The 21,813-nt window shown below is 39.7% G+C and overlaps 1 pseudogene; it reads right to left on the bottom strand.

Annotated features, from left to right (window-relative positions):
• Positions 1 to 5,085: 5,085 nt before the first annotated feature.
• On the bottom strand, positions 5,086 to 5,672 carry LOC131400471 (olfactory receptor 2A2-like; annotated as a pseudogene).
• Positions 5,673 to 21,813: the final 16,141 nt, after the last annotated feature.

Here is a 21,813-nt window from a genome sequence, read left to right as displayed (position 1 = left end):
AAAAAAAGGTGATAGGTACCTGTGCACAGCACACTATGTCATGCCAGGAATGTAGCTGATATATTTTGTCCATTATAACCAGAGACCTTTCTAAGCATCTGATCATCAAGGTTTATAGTTTTACAGTGATGAGTCAGCTGAGAATTGTACAACACATGGTCTGGTGGCCACGTGGAGTGGTTCCTGGGAATTTCTTGACAAATGAGATCCTTTGTAGTATAAGCAACCTGAAAAATAAGAATCAAATGTGACTGCTACAATAGGTTAGTTCATCATCATATCATGTGACCAAAATGTTTCCCAGAACAATGCCACTTAGGATTGCATGATTCCATTTGACCTTGTCAGATTCCAAAAGTGGGGTTGCTTTCGGCAAACATATGACTTCACTATTTTGTGCATCTGGCATAATTGTCTTAAGAGACAATATCATTCTCTTAGCTGTGAGCCTCTTTTGAGGCATCAGTGTAATATTAGATTTCCCTTATTGTGTAACCCATTTGTTTATTCATTTTTTTAACTCTCAACTACTATTTCTCCTTTTCTCCACTTATCATTGATTTTAACCCAATTTTCCACCTTTGGAAGGGATATTATGTTCAACCACTCTGCTGTTACAGATTGCTGACAGCAATACCAGTTTAGCAAGTGTCTCTCAGTCCATTCCCATTCATATAGAGTAGGGTTACATAGGTATAGTAGTTGTATGACTTCCTCAACAACTAAGCAATACAGCTGCATTCACTGTCAACCCCGGCTTCAACAGATGGGGTGAAAACACCCGGATCTCATCAGCCATTAGGAATTCTGGCATCAATGTCTAAAAGTATAGCTATAGTTTCTTGCTTAGGGATCATCCCCATTTTTGGCAACCATAATTGTAGCCCTGGTCCTGGTGTAATTGCACAAAATAGGAAAATAGAACTTGAGATCACAGCAGGTAGAATTCTATATGGTACCAGAATCCTCAAATCCCCAAGAAAAGTGGAGGAATTTCTTGAGTGGGGACTCTCCTTTGGCCCTCTACATATTGACTGTGAGCACTCACTCACAACGGCATGTAAGCCAAAACTTCCTGCCTCTGCAGGGGAGGAAGAAGTATTCCTCTACCCTCTAGGTCCTTTTGGCTGATCTAAGAATTAAACTGACATGAGACAGGATAACAGGAGAAAATCAAACAACGTTTAATAACATGTATATAGGGGAGAAACCCAGGAAATCTGAGTAACTCGCCTAAATGACTGAAGCCACCACCTTAAATATCATCTTCAGCTAAAGACAAAGGAGGATGTTGGGGGTAGTGGTTTGAGACTTCAAAGGGGAGGAAGGAAATTTACATGGAGAGGGAAAAGCAAACATTTGACAAACAAGAGTTTGCTGGGCCATCTAGAGACAATGTGATCCAAGAGAAAGAACTTTGATAAAAACGGGCTTAGTGAGGATCCTCCAGACTACCATACCTAGTTTATATTATCCTACAGTTATCTTATGGTATTAGCTCCATAGATAGAACAAGTCTTCTATCTTAAATTCTTTAAGGCAGTTAGAAAGAAGGTCAAAATTTCTCTCAGAGTCTTTAGTTCTTAAAAATAATCAAGCCAAAGAGATACATTTTGGGGTGGCAAATTCTGGTTCCCCACACATTTATCTCCTCCCATTTTAGATAACAAATGTTTCAACTGCCCATTCCAATTCTCTATCAAACCATTACTCAGAGAAGGATATGTAACATGTCAATTTGATGTGATATGTCTTTGCCCATTGTTGGACAATATGGACTGTTTAAAGAGATGTAATGTGGTGATCCAAATGGTACAGCCCTTTACTCCTGTAACCACAGGACCAGGCACCTCAAAATATGCCTCTTTGGCATAAGGGCTATTTTGAGCTGATGATTATTAAAAAAACAGCAGACCTAGGAAAAGCTCTGAAAACTTGGTAAAATTTACCCAATTGTAAGGGAAACATATTTATAAGACGAATCTCCATTTGTAAGGGTGCCCCCCTCTCTGTGCCAGGAAGGGGGGGATGACTCTAAATCTCTAGAAACTCTTATCAATAGAGAAAGCAATGACTTAAATCTGCATAACAACATTACCTTTGTTTACTGTGCTTTTCCTAGTAACCTCCCATAACTAACGTCATATTAGCAACAGGATGTTACAGCTATTTTCAGGAGCAGTGAGTCAGTCAGGAGCATGTGCAGAAGAGAAAATTTTGATCTGCCAATCAAAACTCATCCTGCTAGTGCTTCCACATACCAGTCAGCCTCCCTGATCCCTTCAACCTTACCCTATACCTTGGACAGGTGAGCCAAATCTTTTGAGAGCCTGTCCTTCTGTCTCCTTGCCAATTGATTACACAATAAACTGCCTCTTCTCTAAGACTAGTGTACCACTGGTGCACATCTGGGCGCATCAGGTGGTGAGCCCTTGCTCAGTAACACTCCATTAAGCATAGTTTCCTTTTGTTCACTGAACAGATTTATAGTGGCTACTTTGAGGTCTTTGTCTATTAAGTCCAACATCTGGTTACTCTCACAGGCAGTTTCTGTTGCCTGCTTTTTGCTATAGTTGGTGTCATGTTTTCGTCTTTCTTTACATGTCTCATAATTCTCTTGTTGTAATCTGGACATTTTAGATAAAACTCCTGCATATTGGTACCTCCCCGACACCTGCTCTGGGACTTTTTATTGTTATTTGCTTGGTTACTTATTTGTTTATTGATTGGCTGAATTATTTTAATGAAGTCTATTCTCCCATCCACCAGCACTTCAGTGTTAGGTGTTAACATCAGAGGATGTAGCTTCTCAAGGGGTGACCCTTGGGTCTGCCTGCAGTCATCCTAGGATGAGAGTGGTTATGACAAGGATCTCTGTGTCTATTTCCCTGACCACACTCAGCTGTCAAACTCCACTAATTGTGGGCTGATTGGGCTCTTGTTTTCAACAATGCTCTAGGGCATAAATTGTTCCAGACAAAAATCCAATCCATTTTGGTCTCCATTGAAGGGATCCATTAGAGGTCAGTGTTCCAGATTCTTTGACTCCTGGAGCTCCCTTCTCAGCTATTTCTTCCTCCAGTTCTCTCCTGAAAACTAGCCAGCCTACAGATTAGTCTATGTCTCCAATGAATCTAACAATCTCTTCTCACCTGCCTTTCAACACCACTTCCACTGTTTTGAGAGCACTCTTAGGATTGAATTTCTCCATACTCTTGCCAATGAAGTCAGCATCTTTGGGAGAGATTACTAGCTATTTGATGGTCGGTCTGCTTTAACCTCTAGGCAAAATCTCTGAGTCATGATTTTGTGACTATATGGCATAATTCTCCTTGAAATCTCCATTTTAGGAATGGGGCAGGGGGTGGTAGGCAGGTAGCAGCCGCGGGTCTTCTTGACTTGCCTCTTGTGGTGTGGGACCACCACGTTAGAGCAGGAACAAGGCCCCAATATTTCAGCAGTGCTGTGACCAAGGAAGAATCGCTGTCCCATGAGGGGGGGCTGGGCAGAAGAAGGGATCCCCCACTTCCTGCCTCACTCACCCAGAACTTAGCCTCAGTAGCAGTTAGCTCTGGGGTCAGAGAAGAAATGCTGAGGTTTTTCAGGCTGGATGAGAAAAGCTGCTGTCCTGCCCCTCCTGGGAGAGCCCTCTGACAGGGAGTCAGGGGGAGAGGGGAACCCTGTCGTCTTGGCTGCGTGTGTCTGCAGTGGAATTTCCTTCTTCATGAGTTAAATAGGGGAAGAGAGGCAGCTGATCTTGTTTCAGATATCACAGACTCTTGCTCTTCTTACTGAATTTTAGTAGATTTTCTTGAATAAATATTTCTTCATTTGCTGTATCCCCCTAGGGCCATTTCCAGAGACCTCAACTGGTTGTTTAAAAATATTTTCACCAGTTTCACTGGGGAGCATGTCCACAAGAGCTTGTCACACTGTCATACTAGAAGTAGAATTCCCCATTAATATATTTTTTCTACATAATTTATTGCGAGACAAGGTTATCAATGTCGATTAAAATATTAATTTTCATCATTTACTTCTATTCATCTGTCTTCTTGACCAATTCTTCATTTTTCCTTCCCGAACTGTCACATGCCACATTTGAGGTAGGGAATGATTTTTAAATACCATGGCTAAGGACTGGAACATTCATCTGCAACTACCTATATGATGTAAATTTTGGTTCCTCTTGTACATGCAGTGGTGGTCCTAGTAGTTATTTCACAGCCTCCTCTATGACAAGTTTAGGGCAACATTATCTTGAAGACCTTCATGCATCTTCAAAACTCATTGTGCTTTGTTGCACCTTGAAGAGGCTGTCAATAGCGCCCCGCAGTTTCCACCACCTCCCTGCCTGCATGGTGGTGCTGCCTCAGGCAACTTATCCTCTCAGCAGCTGTACTGAAAAGCCCCAGCAGAGTTTTAACCTTCAGCAATTAAAATTTGGTGACAAAAAAAGTTTTTTTTTTTGCTTTATGATCACAATTGGAAGCAGTATATATTCAGGATTTGATACGAGATTTAACGATATTGTGGGAGATCAAAATTGACCACGTCAAAATATGTCTCTTTACCTTGATTATTTTCTCTGATGGACATTTGACCTCCCTCACTAACTGCCTAAACGAATTTAAGTCTAGGTATGGCTACACTGGCAGGGTCCTTGCTAAACCCATTCTTATCAAAGTTCTGTTTACCACATATTTACATTTGTAAAGGTATCTCCCTCTCCATACTGGGAAGAGTGGAGGGATGACCTTATCTCTGGAAACTTTTATCAGTACGGAAGGAGAGGACTTAAATCTGTATACCGTTGATTGCTGTGCTTTCTGGTAATCTCCCAAAGCTGTCTCATCCCCCACTCTCAACATCCTCCTTTGTCTTTATCTAAATCTATTTAAGGTGAAAACCTCTGCCTTTTGTGGAGAAACTCAATTTCCCTGGTTTCTCCCATGTATACATGTTATTAAACTTTGATTTTCTCCTGCTATTCGGTCTCATGTCAATTTAATTTGTAGCCCAGCCAGGAAGGACCCAGAGTGGATAGATGATACTCTTCCTCCACCTTCAATATTATCTAGTTTGTCAGGGTTTGAAATGGGCCAGAGCCAGGAGGAAGCTAAATGCTCATGAAGTGACAACCAGGACCAAGCACACTTTCCAGCTCATGATGACAGTGTAATGTAGGGGGTGGCAGATTGCCACAAATCAATCATATGACATCACCACCAAAATCAGGTACTCTGTAGCAGCAAAAGCCAGATACAAAAAAGTCTGCATAATGCAAGGAACAAAGGAAGTGGTTCTTTTCTGGTTCACAAGATTTGCCCGCATCTTGGGGACATTGTTGGAAGCATAGGACATGTCAATGATGGCCAAGTGGGAGAGGAAGAAATACATGGTGGTGTGAAGCCTAGAGTCTAAGCAGATAAGCCCCAGGAAGACCGCATTCCCCAGAAGGGTGAGGCTATAGAAGAGAGAGAAAAGTCCAAAGAGGACCAACTCCAGTGCTGGGTCCACTGGAACCCCAGCAGGGTGACTTCTGTGATCCACTTGTGGTTGCCTGCCACACTCCTGTTGCAGAGACAGACAAGTCTACATCCACGACAGGAAGATAGAGCTGCAGGGCAATCAAGACACAAAATATTTACTGAATGTTCCAGAGTGAGCATTTTGAAATGTATTAGTGTGGATCGATTTTCTATCATTTATTTTTAGAAATGTTTTAAAAACTAACTCCGTGAGCTCATACAAATCAAATGGAAATTCCCCACGTTATCAATGGAATAATAGGATATATATACACATACATATATATAAAATTTTCTATAGATGATGAAATACATTATATGATAAAATAATAGGATCCATTATTATATACTCTACTGAATAGGATCCACACACATGCCCATATGTTGTTTCAGAGAATTCAAGTGTTCTAGCTTCCCTTCGAGGGTGGGAATCTTGACTATTGATGGAGTTGTAGAGAGATGATCCTGAGACAACGTATGCAATAGGAGGGAGTTTTGTGAGTTATCATCTTATTGCAGCTGGGAGATACACGCACAAGCAGGGGTCGTAAAATCTACAGAGCAGTTAGATCTCCTGGAGGGTGCATATCCAGCTGGGTTAGTCAGAGGTCATTCAAAGTTACAGTAGGGTTTCTTTTCTACAACATGGCTTCCCTCATGTCAACCTTGTCTTCAGCTGGTATCACAGCCATCTCAAATGTGAAACTCAAAAGGGGAAAATGAATTTACATTAACAGTGGGCTCATTTAGAGATGACAGGTGTATTAAAATTATAATTTTTTAATTTATTTTTTTAATTGATGTTTTAATAGTTTATAACATTATAAAATTTTGGGTTGTACATTTTTGTTTGTCCATCACCATATATATGTCTCCCTTCACCCTTTGTTCCCACTCCCTGCCCCCATTGCCCCTGGTAACCACAATACAGTTTTCTCTGTCCATGTGTTGGTTTGTATTCCACATATGAGTGAGATCAAACAGTGTTTGTCTTTCTCTTTCTGGCTTATTTCACTTAACATAATACCCTCCAGGCCTATCCATGTTGTTGCAAATGGAGTGATTTTGTCTTTTTTTTATGGCTGAGTAGTGTTCCATTGTATATATATACCACATCTTCTTGATCCAATCATCAGTCGAGGAACACTTAGGTTGCTTCCACTTCTTGGCTATAGTGATTAAAATTATAATTTTGTTTGGATGTTTTCTCTTTTCCCTTTTATGGTAATACAGAAACAAATCTCAGAGCTTATCTTATTTTTCGGTGTAACAGAATCATTTGTCATCATGATGTCTTTCTATCTTTGGCAACTTGGTTGCCATCAATCCCCTGAAGACCTTCCTCATCTCTGTTACCGTGCTGACAACCCCCTGCTGTTCTGATGGACTCTGAGCAGGTCACAGGGGGTGGGATCAGCTGGAGCATCAGTTGGTTAGTTCTTTCTAGATATAGGCATTTTAAGGCTGTCAATATCTATTGCCAGTTTGCGGGCAGAAAATTTGTACAAATTTCTCCCTCTGACAGCGTGTGAGAATTATGCCTCTTTCCCACGTGAGCATCAATACTACAAATTACCAGTTTTAACCTTTGCTAATTTGATATGTGAATAATTTTATACAGTTTAAATTTATATTTCAACAATACATTACACACATTCCATGAGTGCATCACCTGTTCCGGCCTCTGTTCTAAGTTCTGGAGGAACAGCAGTGGATAAGGTAGATATTCTGAGGGGAGACATATTCTGAGGAAGTAGTTGGTACATTTGTTGTCTGTTCCTCACATTTCGATTTAGTGGAGAAACCTCTCTACCCCAGATAAAACACTTTGGAGTACACCTGCCCTCTCTGTCCTCTAGTTGATACAATTTGTGAAACAGGAAAAAGGAACTGAGGATGCCCCTTCTCTGCGCTCCTGTTTGCTCATATACATTTCTGTCCTTCAGGTTACAGCCTGTAGAAGCATGTTTTGTCCTCTTGGTTGTGGGGGTGGGCTAATGGTTATGATTGTAAATTGGAAAGAAATTTTGTAAAGGTATAAACTATGTTTTTCAATAACCTCACTAAGAAATATATTCTTAAAATTTTTACCTGATTCCAGTGTCTATTTCTCAATTTATTTTTTCAGACTCAGAGCAAGGAGAGGTCTTGGGTAATTACCATTCCTGAAACACCAGGAGTAAATCAATCAAGAAAATATTTGTTGAGAGTGAAAAGTACTGTGAAGGAAATAAAACAGGGTAAATGATAGACAGGACTTGGTTTGAAGGGGCTCCTGTAGGTGGGATTGTCAGGAAAGGTCTCTCCAAAGAGGAGACATGTAGATGGAATCTAAACAATGAAGGGTAGTCCACCCCGACTACAGCCAAGCAGACTGCTCCTTGCACGGGGAACCGTGAAGGCCAGTCCCTGGGCAGGAAGGACTTGGTGAGTTCTAGGAACAGAAAATGTCCAATGTCCCCATATTGGGGACATATACATATACATAATAATATGTATATTATTATTTGTCAGTCACCATATAAATGCATCCCTTCACCCCTTGTGTCCAACCCCCACCCCCCTTCCCCCTGGTAACCACCAAACAGTTCTCTCTGTCTGTATGTTGTTTACTCTTCCACTTATGAGTGAAATCATGTGGTGTTTGTCTTTCTCTTTCTGGCTTATTTCCCTTAACATCATAATACCCTCCAGGTGCATCCGTGTTGTTGCAAATTAGACAATTTTGTCTTTTTTTATGGCTGAGTAGTATTCCACTGTATACATACCACATCTTCTTTATCCACTCATCCATTGAGGGACACTTGGGTTGCTTGTATGTCTTGGCTATAGTGAATAAAGCTGCTATAGGGGTCCATAAGCCTCTTTGGATTGCTGATTTCAGGTTCATTGGGTAGATACCCGGTAGTGGGACAGCTGGATCATAAGGCATTTCTATTTTTGATTTTTTGAGGAATCTCCATACTGTTTTCCATAGAGGCTGTGCCAGTTTGGATTCCCACCAGCAGTGAATTAGGGTTCCCATTTCTCCACAGCATCTCCAGCATTTGTTGTTTTCTGTCTTGGTGATTATAGCCATTCTAATGGGTGTATGATGATATCTTAGTGTGGTTTTGATTTGCATTTCCCTGATGATTAGTGATGTTGAACATCTTTTCACGTGCCTATTGGCCATGTGTACATCTTCTTGAAGAAGTGTCTGTTCATTTCCTCTGCCCATTTTGTGATTGGGTTGTTTGTTTTTTTGTTGTTCAGTTGGGTGAGTTCTTTATATATTATGGAGATTAATCCCTTGTTGGATATATAATTTGAAAATATTTTTTCCCAGCTGATGGATTGCCTATTCATTTTGATCCTGGTTTCATTTGCCTTGTAGAAGCTCTTTAATCTGATGAAGTCCCACTTGTTTATTTTTTCTTTTGTTTCCCTTGTCCGAGTAGACGTGGAATTCGAAATGATCCCTTTATGACCCATGAAAAATAGCGTACTGCCTATATTTTCTTCCAGGAGTTTTGTAGTTTCAGGTGTCACCTTCAGGTCTTTGATCCATTTTGAGTTAATTGTTGTGTGTGGTGAGAGAAGATAGTCTACTTTCATTCTTTTGCATATGGCTGTCCAGTTTTCCCAGCACCATTTATTGAAGAGACTTTCCTTTCTCCATTGTATGTTCTTAGCTCCTTTGTCAAAGATTAGCTGCCCATAGATGTGTGGGTCTGTCCATAGATATGTGGGTTTATTTCTGGGCTTTCAATTCTATTCCAGTGATCTGTGTGTCTGTTTTGGTACCAGTACCATGCTGTTTTAATTACTACTGCTTTGTAGTATGTTTTGAAGTCAAGGATTGTGATGCCTCCAGCTTTGTTCACTTTTCTCAAGATTGCTTTAGCTATTCAGGGTCTTTTGTTGCCCTATATGAATTTTAGTATTCTTTATTCTATTTCTGTGAAGAATATTTTTGGGATTCTGATTGGGATTGCATTAAATCTGTAGATTGCTGTAGGTAGTATGGATGTTTTAACTACGTTTACTCTTCTAATCCATGTGCATGGAATATTTTTTCATTTCTTTATATCATCATTGATTTCACTCAATAATGTCTTATAGTTTTCGTTGTATAGGTCTTCCACTTCTTTGGTTAAATTTATTCCTAGATGTTTTATTCTTTTTGTCATAATTGTAAATGGGATTGTCTGCTCGAGTTCTCTTTCTGTTAGTTCATTGTTGGCATACAGAAATGCAACTGATTTTTGTAAGTAAGTTGATTTTGTACCCTGCAACTTTGCTGTAGTTGTTGATTATTTCTAATAGTTTTCCAATGAATTCTTTATGGTTTTCTATATATAAGATCATGTCATCTGGAAACAGTGAGAGTTTCACTTCTTCGTTGCCTATTTGTATTCCTTATATTCCTTTTTCTTGCCTAATTTCTCTGGTGGCAACCTCCAGTACTGTGTTGAATAAGAGTGGTGAGAATGGGCACTCTTGTCTTGTTCCTGTTTTCAGAGGGATGGCTTTCAGTATTTCTCCATTGAGTATGATGTTGGCTGTGGGTTTGTCATATACAGCCTTTATTATGTTAAGGTACTTTCCTTCTATACCCATTTTATTGAGAGTTTTTATCATAAGTGGAGATTGGATCTTGTCAAATGCCTTCTCTGCATCTATTGAGATGATCATGTGGTTTTTATTCTTCGTTTTGTTGATATGGTGTACAACACACATCAATCACATCACATCAATACATTGATCGATTTGCAGATATTGAACCATCCCTGTGTCCCTAGTATAAATCGTACTTGATCATGGTGTATGATCTTTTTAATGTATTGCTGTACTCAGTTTGCCAATATTTTGTTGAAGATTTTTGCATCTATGTTCATCAGGAATATTGGCCTGTAGTTTTCCTTCTCAATATTGTCCTTGTTTGGCTTTGGCATCAGGGTGATGTTGGCCTCATAGAATGTGTTGGGAATTATTCCATCTTCTTCAAGTTTTTGGAATTCTTTGAGAAGGATAGCTATTAAATATTCTTTGAATATTTGGTAAAATTCTCCAGAGAGGCCATCTGGTCCTGGACTTTTAGTTTTGGGGAGGTTTTTGATTACTGTTCCAATCTCTTTGCTTGTGATTGGTTTCTTCAGGTTCTCTATTTCTTCTTGATTCAGTTTTGGGAGGTTGTATGAGTGTAAGAATTCATCTATTTCTTCTAGATTGTCCAATGTGTGGGAATATAGTTTTTCATAGTATTCTCTTATAATCCTTTGTATTTCTTGGTATCCATTGTAATTTTTCTTTTTTGATTTTTAATTTTATTTATTTGAGCCTTCTCTCTTTTTTTCTTGGTGACTGTCTAAGGGTTTGTCAATTTTGTTTATCTTCTCAAAGAACCAGCCCTTTGTTTCATTGATTCTTTCTACTGTTTTTTTGGTTTTGATTTCATTTATTTCTGTTCTGATTTTTATTATTTCCCTCCTTCTTCTGACTTTGGGCTGTGTTTGTTCTTCTTTTTCTAATTCTGTTAGGCGCAGTTTGAGGTTGCTTCTTTGGGCTTTTTCTTGTTTGTTAAGGTGGGCCTATATTGCTACGAGTTTCTCTCTCAGGACTGCTTTTGCTGCATCCCATATGAGTTGGTGTGTTGTATTTTCATTTTCATTTGTCTCCAGATATGATTTCATTTCTTCTTTAATTTCATCAATGATCCATTGGTTGTTCAGTAGCATGTTGTTTAGTCACCATATCTTTGTTACTTTCCCAGTTTTTTTCTTGTAGTTGATTTCCAGCTTCATGGCATTATGGTTGGAAATGATGCTTGTTATGATTTCAATCTTCTTAAATTTATAAAGGCATGCTTTATTTCCCAACATATAGTCTATTCTTGAGAATGTTCCATAAGTGCTTGAGAATAATGTGTAATCTGCTGTGTTTAGATGGAGTGCTCTCTATATATCTATTAAGTCCATCTTGTCAAGTCTTTTGTTTAAGTCCATTATTTCCTTATTGACTTTCTGTCTGGATTATCTATCCATTGATGTAAGTGGGGTGTTAAGATCCCCTACTATTATTGTGTTGTTGTTAATATCTCACTTTAGGTTTGTTAATAGTTGCTTTATGTACTTTGTTGCTCCTGTGTTGGGTGCATATATATTTATGAGTGATATGCCTTCTTGGTGGAGTGTCCTTTTTATCATTATATATTGCCCCTCTCTGTCTCTCATTACCTGTTTTATCTTGAGTCGACTTTGTCTGATATATGGCAACATCTGCATTCTTTTGTTTGCCGTTAGCTTGGAGTATTGTCTTCCATCCTTTCACTCTGAGCCTGTGGTAGTCTTTAAAGCTGAGATGTGTTTCCTGGAGGCAGCATATTGTTGGGTCTTGTTTTTCAATCCATGGAGAGTTTAGTCCATTTAAATTTAGTATAATTATTGATATATGAGGGCTTAATTTTGCTATTTTATCACTCACTGTGTAGTTCTTTTGCATTTCTTTTGTTTCTTGTCCCATGTGTTTCTGACTAATGATTCAGTTTGGTAGTTCTTATGGTGGTTCTCTTAGTTTTCCCTTTATTTATCGTGTGTGAATCTGTTCTGATTATCTGGTTAGTAGTTACCATGAGGTTTGTGTAAAAAAATCTCATGGATGTGATAGTCCATTTTCTGATGGCCTCTTATTCCCTTAGACTAAGTCGATCGATCCCTTTCCTTTTCTCCTTCTAAGTTATTGTTGTCACCCTTCCCTTTATCTTTTAAGTTATTATTGAGTATTTGCTTCCCTGGTCTGATAGAGAGCTGCCTTTTTTGATTTTGTCTGTCTATTTATCTCCTTGCTCAAAGCTTTGTAGACCTTTGCCTTTTTGTTTCCTGTGTGAGGACATCTTTAATCATTTCTTGTAGGGGAGTTCTAGGGGCGATGAACTCCCTCAACTTTTGTTTATCTGGGAAAGCTTTTATTTCTCCATCATATCTGAAGAAATGTTTTGCTGGATAGAGTATTCTTGGTTGAAAGTTTTTGTCTTTCAGTATTTTGAATATATCATTCCATTCTTTCCTAGCCTGTAAAGTTTCTACTGAGAAATCTGCTAAAAGCCTGATAGGGGTTCCTTTGTAGGTTATTTTCTTCTGCGTTGCTGCCCTTAATATTTCTCCTTTGTTGTTGACTTTTGCCAGTTTTACTATCATATGCCTTGGAGAAGGTCTTTTAGCATTGGTGTAATTAGACATTCTATTAGCTTCCTGTATTTGCAAATCCGGCTCCTTCCCAAGGTTTGGGAAATTCTCAGCTATTATTGTTTTGAACAAGCTTGCTGCTCTTTTCTCCCTCTCTTCTCCTGGAATACCCATAATTCTTACATTGCTTTTCCTAATTGAGTCACTCATTTCTCAAAGAATTCCTTCATTTTTTTAAAACCTTATTTCTTCTTCTCTACCTTTAACATTTCTATATTTCTATCCCCTAACTCACTAATTCTTTCCTCCATAACATCAGCTCTATTTTTTAAGGATTCTAGCTTATTTTTTATTTCATGAATTGTGTTCTTCATATCAAGAATTTCAGCTTTTTTTTTTATATATTTTCAATCTCTTCAGTGAAGTGTTCTTTCTTCTCACTAATTTTATTCCTGAGCTCATTGAAGTGTCTTTCTGAGTTTTCTTGTAACTCAGAGTTTCTTTATGATAGCTATTTTGAATTCTTTGTCATTTAGATTGTAAACTTCTTTGCTTTCAGGGTTGGTTTCTGGAGAATTATCATTTTCCTTCTGATCTGAATTGTTGCTGTAGTTTCTCACGGTGTTTGATGAACTAATCTTTTGTTGGCACGTTTGTGGTAGTATTAGGTTGCAGGTTCCACCTGCTACCACTAGGGGGAAGCAGGAACTGAGTTTCTGATCCCACCCTCTGCTGCAAGTTGTGAGTGTACTACAGGTGCTGGTGCCAACGTAGAGAGCATTTGGGCACATGTGTACACTGTGCTTGGTGGGCGGGGCTTCCTCTTGGGGTCTGAGCCTAGGCCACTCATTGGGGCCAAAGCAGCATGGTGGGCTCCCCCACCACCAGGAAAGCCATCACAAGTGGGATAGGGGTGCCACTGCCTCTTCCCACATTAGACCTGCGGCATGTTCCCACTTCTGGGGTACAGTGGTACTATGGTTTGTTTTTGGGAGCTGGGAATGTGCTTGCCCCAGTGCAGAGATCTCCCGCCACCTCTTCTTGTGGTTGTGCGGGCTGCTGTGCTTGGTGGGTGGGGCTTCCTCATGGAGATGGAGCTAGGGCCACTCCATGGGGCTGCAGTGGCTCAGCGGTCTCCCCCACTGCCAGGAAAGCAATCATGAACATGCTAAGGGCTGCTGTCACCTCTTTCCACAGTCGCCCTGGAGTGTGTTCCCACTTTCAGGGTGTGGCAGTATTATGCGAGCTTGTGCTGAGCTGAAAAGCATTCATGCATGTGTACAGGGCTCATGGGCAAGGGCAGGGAGTGCTAATCTACCTCCACCACTTGCCAGGGGGACCAGTCAATCCACCTTCAGATGTATAGCTGCATGGGTATCTCAGGCATCCTGTTGTACTCTGTGGGTTTCCTTCATTGGTCAATGAATGTCCATTTAGTTGTAGTTCCAAGTGGGAGAGATAAAGGGAACAGCTCATTCCTCCACGTAGTTGACATCACTCCACTTTTATTTCTTTTGATGAGGACAATAGGATGACATTTAACACAGCCTACTGTGGATCCAAACACATGTCATGATTCGTGTCCATTTTTTTGCTTTTAATCTTTCAAATGAGCAGAGCAAAAACATTTACTGTTCCAACTCATTAGAGTTGGACATTTATCAAATGAAGGTCAATTTAGAGATAAAAGTGTTTGCAGATCACAATACAATACCTACAGCTGCACTTAAATATCATTTTAGTATTTTGCCATCTCTGAGAAGCAATTCCTTTTTCACAGCGCTTGAGTCTTTTCCTCCTTTTTTTAAATTTTTTTTAATTTAATTAATTAATTTATTTTTTTCCCCTAAAGCCCCAGTAGATAGTTGTATGTCATAGTTGCACATCCTTCTAGTTGCTGTATGTGGGATGCGGCCTCAGCATGGCCGGAGAAGCAGTACGTCGGTGCACGCCCGGGATCCGAACCCGGGCCGCCAGCTGTGGAGCATGCATACTTAACTGCTAAGCCACGGGGCCGGCCCTTTTCCTCCTTTTTTTAAGTCCGCTTATCACATAGAATTTCAATGGGGCATTTGAAAAAAAAAATAAGCTATGATGAGAAATTAGAAACATCGATGACTGTTTTCACCATAAGTTCTGTCATGGTATGACATTTTAACCACGTGAAGCTATTGTAGGATGTGCTCCATCAAAATAAGGGAGTAAACCAAGAAAGAGGAAGATGTGAGATTAATGAACTAAGGAGTCCAACACAGAACAAAGGCAGATGGAATTGTTAGGAAACAACTAGTCCATTTAGAAGGAGAATGGAAATCTCCTGAGGGATGGCTATATTATCTGAGGGGCTGAGAAGAGTTGACATGTAGAAAGCCATAGCAATCAGCACAAAGAACCCAAGCAGAGGGAAAAACAGGTAATTAGTAAATATCATCTTTCTTACTTGTAGCTGTAATCATTTAATTGATACATACTTCATGCTTTGCAAGTCAGGTGAGGAATATGTTTGAGTGATAAACAGTTTTCTTTAAAAACTCCCACCACTGCTGAAGTGCTGTGGATGTTGGACTTCAAGTGGGGGTGCTTTTCTCTCTTATGGCAGTCGACTTCTCCGGGAATTGCCTCCCTTGATGGGGCTGATTAACAGGATCCCAGCGTTGCACTGTACTTTGCTCAGGAGTTGAAGAGTTGGTGCTGACCACCACTGTCTTCCTTAATCAAATGTTTATTAGACCAGTAATGTGACTGGACAGTTTAGGTTATAGGAGCTAAGGGATACAATTGATCAAGAGAGACAAATCTGCATTCATCTTGTTCATATCTAGTGGTAAACAGGAGAGATGCACTCATGTGACCTTTTTCTTAAAAGTCCCCACCCCTCTTTACCATCCTCTCTCTCCACCTACTTTTAGGGAAAAAATGGAATTTTTCTTGTAAAAGGACATAAGCTCCATAGATACAACCCCCCCCCAATTCTTTAAAGTACAAAGAAAAAATGTAAACTTATTCCAGATCACAGCACCCTGAAATAACCATTATGATTAATAGCTCAATATCCCAAAGACTTCTCCATGAATATATACAAATCAAAGACTAATGGACCAATAGATTAATAATTTAACAAAAACGTTATCACATGATATTTTCAGAAAGTATTTTGACTTTTGTTTTTTCGTGTGTGAAAAGAATATTTTCCCTATATAAAAATAAGTTAAGCAATTCAGAAAAATACAACTATTCATCTACACATTTGGTTAGTGGAATCTCACATATCTCTGTGCACTTAGAGAAATACAAGATGAGAAGAATAAACAGATAAAGATAAATATTTTTTATAAAGATTGGTTCATACTCCTCATGCTATTTTTATGTATACATATATTTTTAATGTAGCAGAAGGAAAAGTACCTACTATGTAACTAAAATACTCATTCTAATTTAGAATCCTTCTTGAAGTATAAGATATGGTTCTTAATACAATTTCCTTGATATAAGAATAATTTATTGTTATATTTAGAGATTGTAGCTATTAAGTGTTTAAAACACTTTGTCTTATCTGGAAAGAAAGTATCAATTACATCCCTAAAATGGAAGGATGAAGTAATTAGCAGACTTCAATTTCCTACTGCTCAAGATTAAGAAGACTTGCTTCAGAACTGAAACCATTTAGCAGATGCTGATAGTTGTCTGCCCTCTGGCCATTACCCCTTCCTTGCTGACCTGGTGCTCATTTTCTTCAGGTGTTAGGTAGGAAAGTTATCAGATAAAGTGGACCTCATCCTGAGCCAGGGAAGATTAAACCATGATTAATCTAAACCACGCTCTCAATTTCATCCTCTTTACCATTGACTGGTTTAGAAATGGCCATTTGGCTCACTTTGCGCCACTTTGGGCCAGTGGAATACAAGAAAAAATCTAATGAGAGGGAGAGCTTCTGTTAAAGATTTTCCTTCCTGGTAAAAAGGGAAAGACTGACCAGAAGAATTTCTTTTTGCTTCTTTATCAATTTAAATATTGTTATGTCAGAGAACTTCTCCCACCAAAACATCTGATAATGGCTCATCTACCATATTGCCAGAGAAAAATGCTCTAGTCTGTTTTCATTTTTAAGGTTTGTTTATTTTGTAAAGTGATTTGGGTAAAAAGATAAACTGCAGTGATATGGTTGAAAGTCACTTGGTCAACAAAGTGGGAGTCTTTGAAATAGGCTGGTCTTTGAGGAGGTGATGTTTGAGACCCGATTGATTAGAAGATCTGGTAGATCCCTTCACTTTTTTGGTTCCTTGTCTTTTTCAACACCTATATTTGCTTACACTATTAAATACTATATATTTTATGCTTTGGGTACTATTTATTACTAAAATGAAAGTTAATTATGTTTAATTTTGTACTTATTCTAGAATTTTATAAGTCGAGTTAAATAAAGTTTTCATGACTTGTCAAAAAATAGAGGATACTTAACATCATGATTCACTTTATATAAAACTAAAAAGTTTCTTCACACCAAAGGAAACCAACAAAATGAAAAGGCAAACTACCATATGAGAGAAAATATTTGCAAATCATATATCTGATAAGGGGTTAATAACCAAAATATATAAGGAACTCATACAAGTAAATAGCAAAACAAGCAAACAAACAATCTGATTAAAAAATGGGCAGAGGATCTGAACGGACACTATCAAAAGAAGATATAAAGACATCTAACATGTACATGAAAAGGTGCCAACATCACTAATCCTCAGGGAAATGCAAATCAGAACCACAATGAGATATCACCACACCCTGTTGGGTTGGCTATTACGAAAAAGACAAGAAATAAGGGATGAAGTCATGATGGTGGCGTAAGCAGCCTCTGAACTCACCTCCTCCCACGGACACAGCCAATTTACAACTACTCGTGGAAAAATTACCCCTGAGACAGAACTGAAAACTGGATAAGAGGAACTCCTGCAACAAAGCACAATACTAATTGAGGTGGAAGAGGCAGAAACTCCCTTCTGGAGAGGAAAAACGCTGCCTTCACAAGCCGCAGCACCTCATGGCCACCCGGGAGCAGTGCACAGGTACGCAACCCTCCCTGGAGTAGCGGGGCCCTGAGCCCGGGAGTGCCCCCGCTGTGGGCATTTTGTGGACCCAGCAAAACCGAGACGAGTGGCATAATATCTGACTTTGCCTGCTACTAAAACATTGGGGAATACCCCCAGAAAAGCTGGTTCACAAAGAAATTAAAACCTGCTCTTAAAGGGCCCACGAGCAAACTCACCCGTTTCAGAAAGCAACCTAAAATCACCAGAAAGAAAGGTACACAGTGCTTTGGTGAAAAGAAACTCACCTGATAGGCCCTGGGTGCATCTTGGTGAGAGGTGAGACCTCTCCAGGGACTGGGACATTTGTGGCGGCCATTGTTGTGGCCTGGTGAGGGCTTGCTGACACAGACGCCACTGGAGCCCTCCCTGGGGCCTGCTAGCCAAGGTCTGCCCCACCCACTAGAGCACCGATTTAATCCAGCTCAGCCAGGGCGGGCAACCATCCCTAGAGACTGGCCCCACCCAACAACAAGCACTCAGACAATTTGTGGACCTGCATAGATTGGTGACTGGATTCTCTGCAGCCTGGCAACTGAGCAGACTTCAGTGGGGCAGGGCGTGCACAAGGAGCAGGTGGAGAGTGTGGGGCGGCGGTGGAGTGTGTGGGGCTCCCACCGTGGAGAGACTGGGTCTGCTTCGGGAGCTCGGGACGTGCACACGGGGCAGGACTGTGTTGACTGTGTGTGTGGACCTGTGGGTGGCAGGGCTTGTCAGCTGCAGAAGACTTGTGCTTCTCAAAGAACCACATAGGGGGTTTGCCCCACCTTCCAAAGCCTGAAACAATTGGGTGCTCACGTGTCTGAGGCCAGGCCCACACAGCTACAATCCTCAGAGAGCTGATAAGAGACCTAAAGGCTGGAGGCTTATAACAATTGTAAGACCCTGAGCCTAACAACCTGCCATGCTGGGGGCCTACTCACTTAAAAGATATACTGCAACACAAATGTGGTATTAGAACTTGCAGCCAACTGTGCTGGGGCTCCCCACACCTGATAAAGAGACTGAAGGGCTCACAACAACTACAAGCAGCTGAGCATTACAACAGCTGGCCAGGGGCATACTTCAGCCTCCCTGGGCACCTACAGGGAGAGCAAACAGGCCACAACAGAAGGACACACGTAGCCCACATAGGGGTCACCCCTGGAATGTTGAGAACTGAGGGAAGCACACTGCAGGCCTCCTAAGCCATCACTTACATAAGGTCACCTATCCAAGAGCAGGACACGTAGCTGACCTACCTAATACATAGACACAAGCACAGGGAAAGAGGCAAAATGAGGATGCAAAGGAATACATTCCAAGTAAGGGAACAGGACAAAATCCCAGAAAAGGAACTAAGTGAAACAGAAATGAGCAACCTACCCGACAGAGTGTTCAAACAAAGAGTGTTAAGGATGCTCACTGATCTGGGGAGAAGAATAGATGAACTCAGTGAGAATGTCAACAAAGAAATGGAAGATATAAAAAAGCACCAATCAGAAATGAAGAATACAATACTGGAAATGAGACATTCACTAGAGGGACTCAAAAGCAGAGTAGAGGACACAGAAGAACGGATCTGCGAGCTAGACGAAAGACTAGAGGACATTACCCAAGCTGAACAGGTAAAAGAGAAAAGAATTAAAAAGAGTGAGGACAGTCTAAGGGACCTCTGGGACAACATCAAGTGCACTAACATCCGTATCATAGGTGTCCCGGAAGGAGAAGAGCAAGACAAAGGGGCAGAGAATCTATTTCAAGAAATAATAGATGAAAACATCCCTAACCTAAGGAAGGAAACAGACATCCAGGTACAGGAAGCACAGAGAGACCCAAACAAGATAAACCCAAAGAGGCCCACACCAAGACACATCATAATCAAAATGTCCAGAATTAAAGAGAGAATCCTAAAAGCCGCAAGAGAAAGTCAAGTTACATACAAAGGAAACCCCATAAGGCTATCAGCTGACTTCTCAGCAGAAACCTTACAGGCTAGAAGAGAGTGGCACGATATATTTAAAGTGCTAAAAGGAAAAAACTTACAGCCAAGAATACTCTACCCAGCAAGGTTATCATCCAAAATGGAAGGAAAGAGCAAAAATTTCCCAGACAAGCAAAAATTAAAGGAGTTTGTCACCAAGAAACCAGTGCTACAAGAAATGTTAAAGGGACTGATTTAAGGGGAAAAGAGAAGACCACGAATAGGAAAAATTATCTATTTCCATGATAAGAGGGTAATGGATACAAATGCACAAAAAAGAGGTTAGATATGATATCAAAAACATAAAAAGAGGGACGAGGGGAGTTAAAGAGCAGAGCTTTCAGACAGAGGTCAAACTAAAGAGACCATCAATCTTGTATAGAAGAAGAAAGGAACAGAGAAGGACTACTAAAACACTGAGAAAAAAGAAAGTTAAAAAATGGCAGTAAGTACATACTTATCAATAGCTACTAAACATCAATGGACTAAGTACTCCAATTAAAAGGCATAGGGTGGCTGACTGGATAAAAAAACAAGACCCATATATATGCTGCATACAAGAGACACACGTCAGACCTAAAGACACTCACAAACTGAAAGTGAAGGGATGGAAAAAGATACTCCATGCAAATGGCAAGGAAAAGAAAGCTGGGGTAGCAGTACTCATATCAGACAAAATAGACTTTAAAACAAAAACTGTAAAAAGAGGCAAAGAAAGTCATTACATAAAGATCAAGGGAACAATCCAACAAGAGGATATAACTCTTGTAAATATCTATGCATCCAATGTAGGTGCACCTAAATATATAAAGCAATTATTAACAGACAGACATAAAAACAGAAATAGACAGTAACACAATAATAGTAGGGGACTTTAACATTCCACTTACACCAACGGATAGATCATCCAAACAGAAGATCAATAAGGAAACATTGGCCTTAAATGACACACTAGAACAGATGGACCTAGTAGATATATACAGAGCATTCCACCCAAAAACCGAAGAATACACGTTCTTTTCTTTTCAAATGCACATGGAACATTCTCCAGGATTGATCACGTATTAGGCCACAAAACAAGTCTCCATAAATTTAAGAAGATTGAAATAATACCAAGCATCTTTTCTGACCACAATGGTATGAAACTAGAAATCAACTATAGGAAGAAAATCAGAAAAGCCACAAATACATGGAGATTAAACAAAACACTACTGAACAACGACTGGGTCAATGAAGAAATCAAAGAAGAAATCAAAAAATACCTGGAGACAAATGAAAATGAAAATACAACATGCCAGAATTCATGGGATACAGCAAAAGCGGTTCTAAGAGGGAAGTTTATAGCAATACAGGCCTATCTCAACAAACAAGAAAAATCTCAAATAAACAATCTAACAATGCACCTAAAGAAACTGGAAAAAGAAGAACAAACAGAGCCCAAAATCAGTAGAAGAAGGGAATTAATAAAAATCAGAGCAGAAATAAATGAAATAGAGACCAAAAAAACAATAGAAAAAATTAATAAAACCAAGAGGTAGTTCTTTGAAAAGATAAACAAAATTGACAAACCTTTAGCTAGACTCACCAAGAAAAAAAGAGAGAAGGCACAAATAACCAAATCAGAAATGAAAGAGGAGAAATTACAACAGACACCTCAGAAATAGAAAAGATTATAAGAGAATACTATGAAAAGCTATATGCCAACCAATTCGGCAATCTGGAAGAAATGGAAAAATTCTTAGACTCACACAACCTTCCAAAACCGGATCAAGAAGAAATAGAGAATTTGAATAGACCAATCACCAGTAAGGAAATCGAAACAGTAATCACAAACCTCCCCAAAAATAAAAGTCCAGGACCAGACGGCTTCCCTGGTGAATTCTACCAAACATTCGAAGAAGACTTAATACCTATCCTTCTCAAACTCTTCCAAAAAATTGAGGAGAGGGGGAAGCTCCATTCTACGAAGCTGACATTACCCTGATACCAAAACCAGACAAGGACAACACAAAAAAAGAAAATTACAGGCCAATATCACCGATGAACATCGATGCAAAAATCCTTAACAA

This window comes from Diceros bicornis, chromosome 3 (genome assembly GCF_020826845.1).
Source record: "Diceros bicornis minor isolate mBicDic1 chromosome 3, mDicBic1.mat.cur, whole genome shotgun sequence".
NCBI classification, from domain to species: domain Eukaryota; kingdom Metazoa; phylum Chordata; class Mammalia; order Perissodactyla; family Rhinocerotidae; genus Diceros; species Diceros bicornis.
This window is presented reverse-complemented; position numbering and strand designations above follow the sequence as displayed.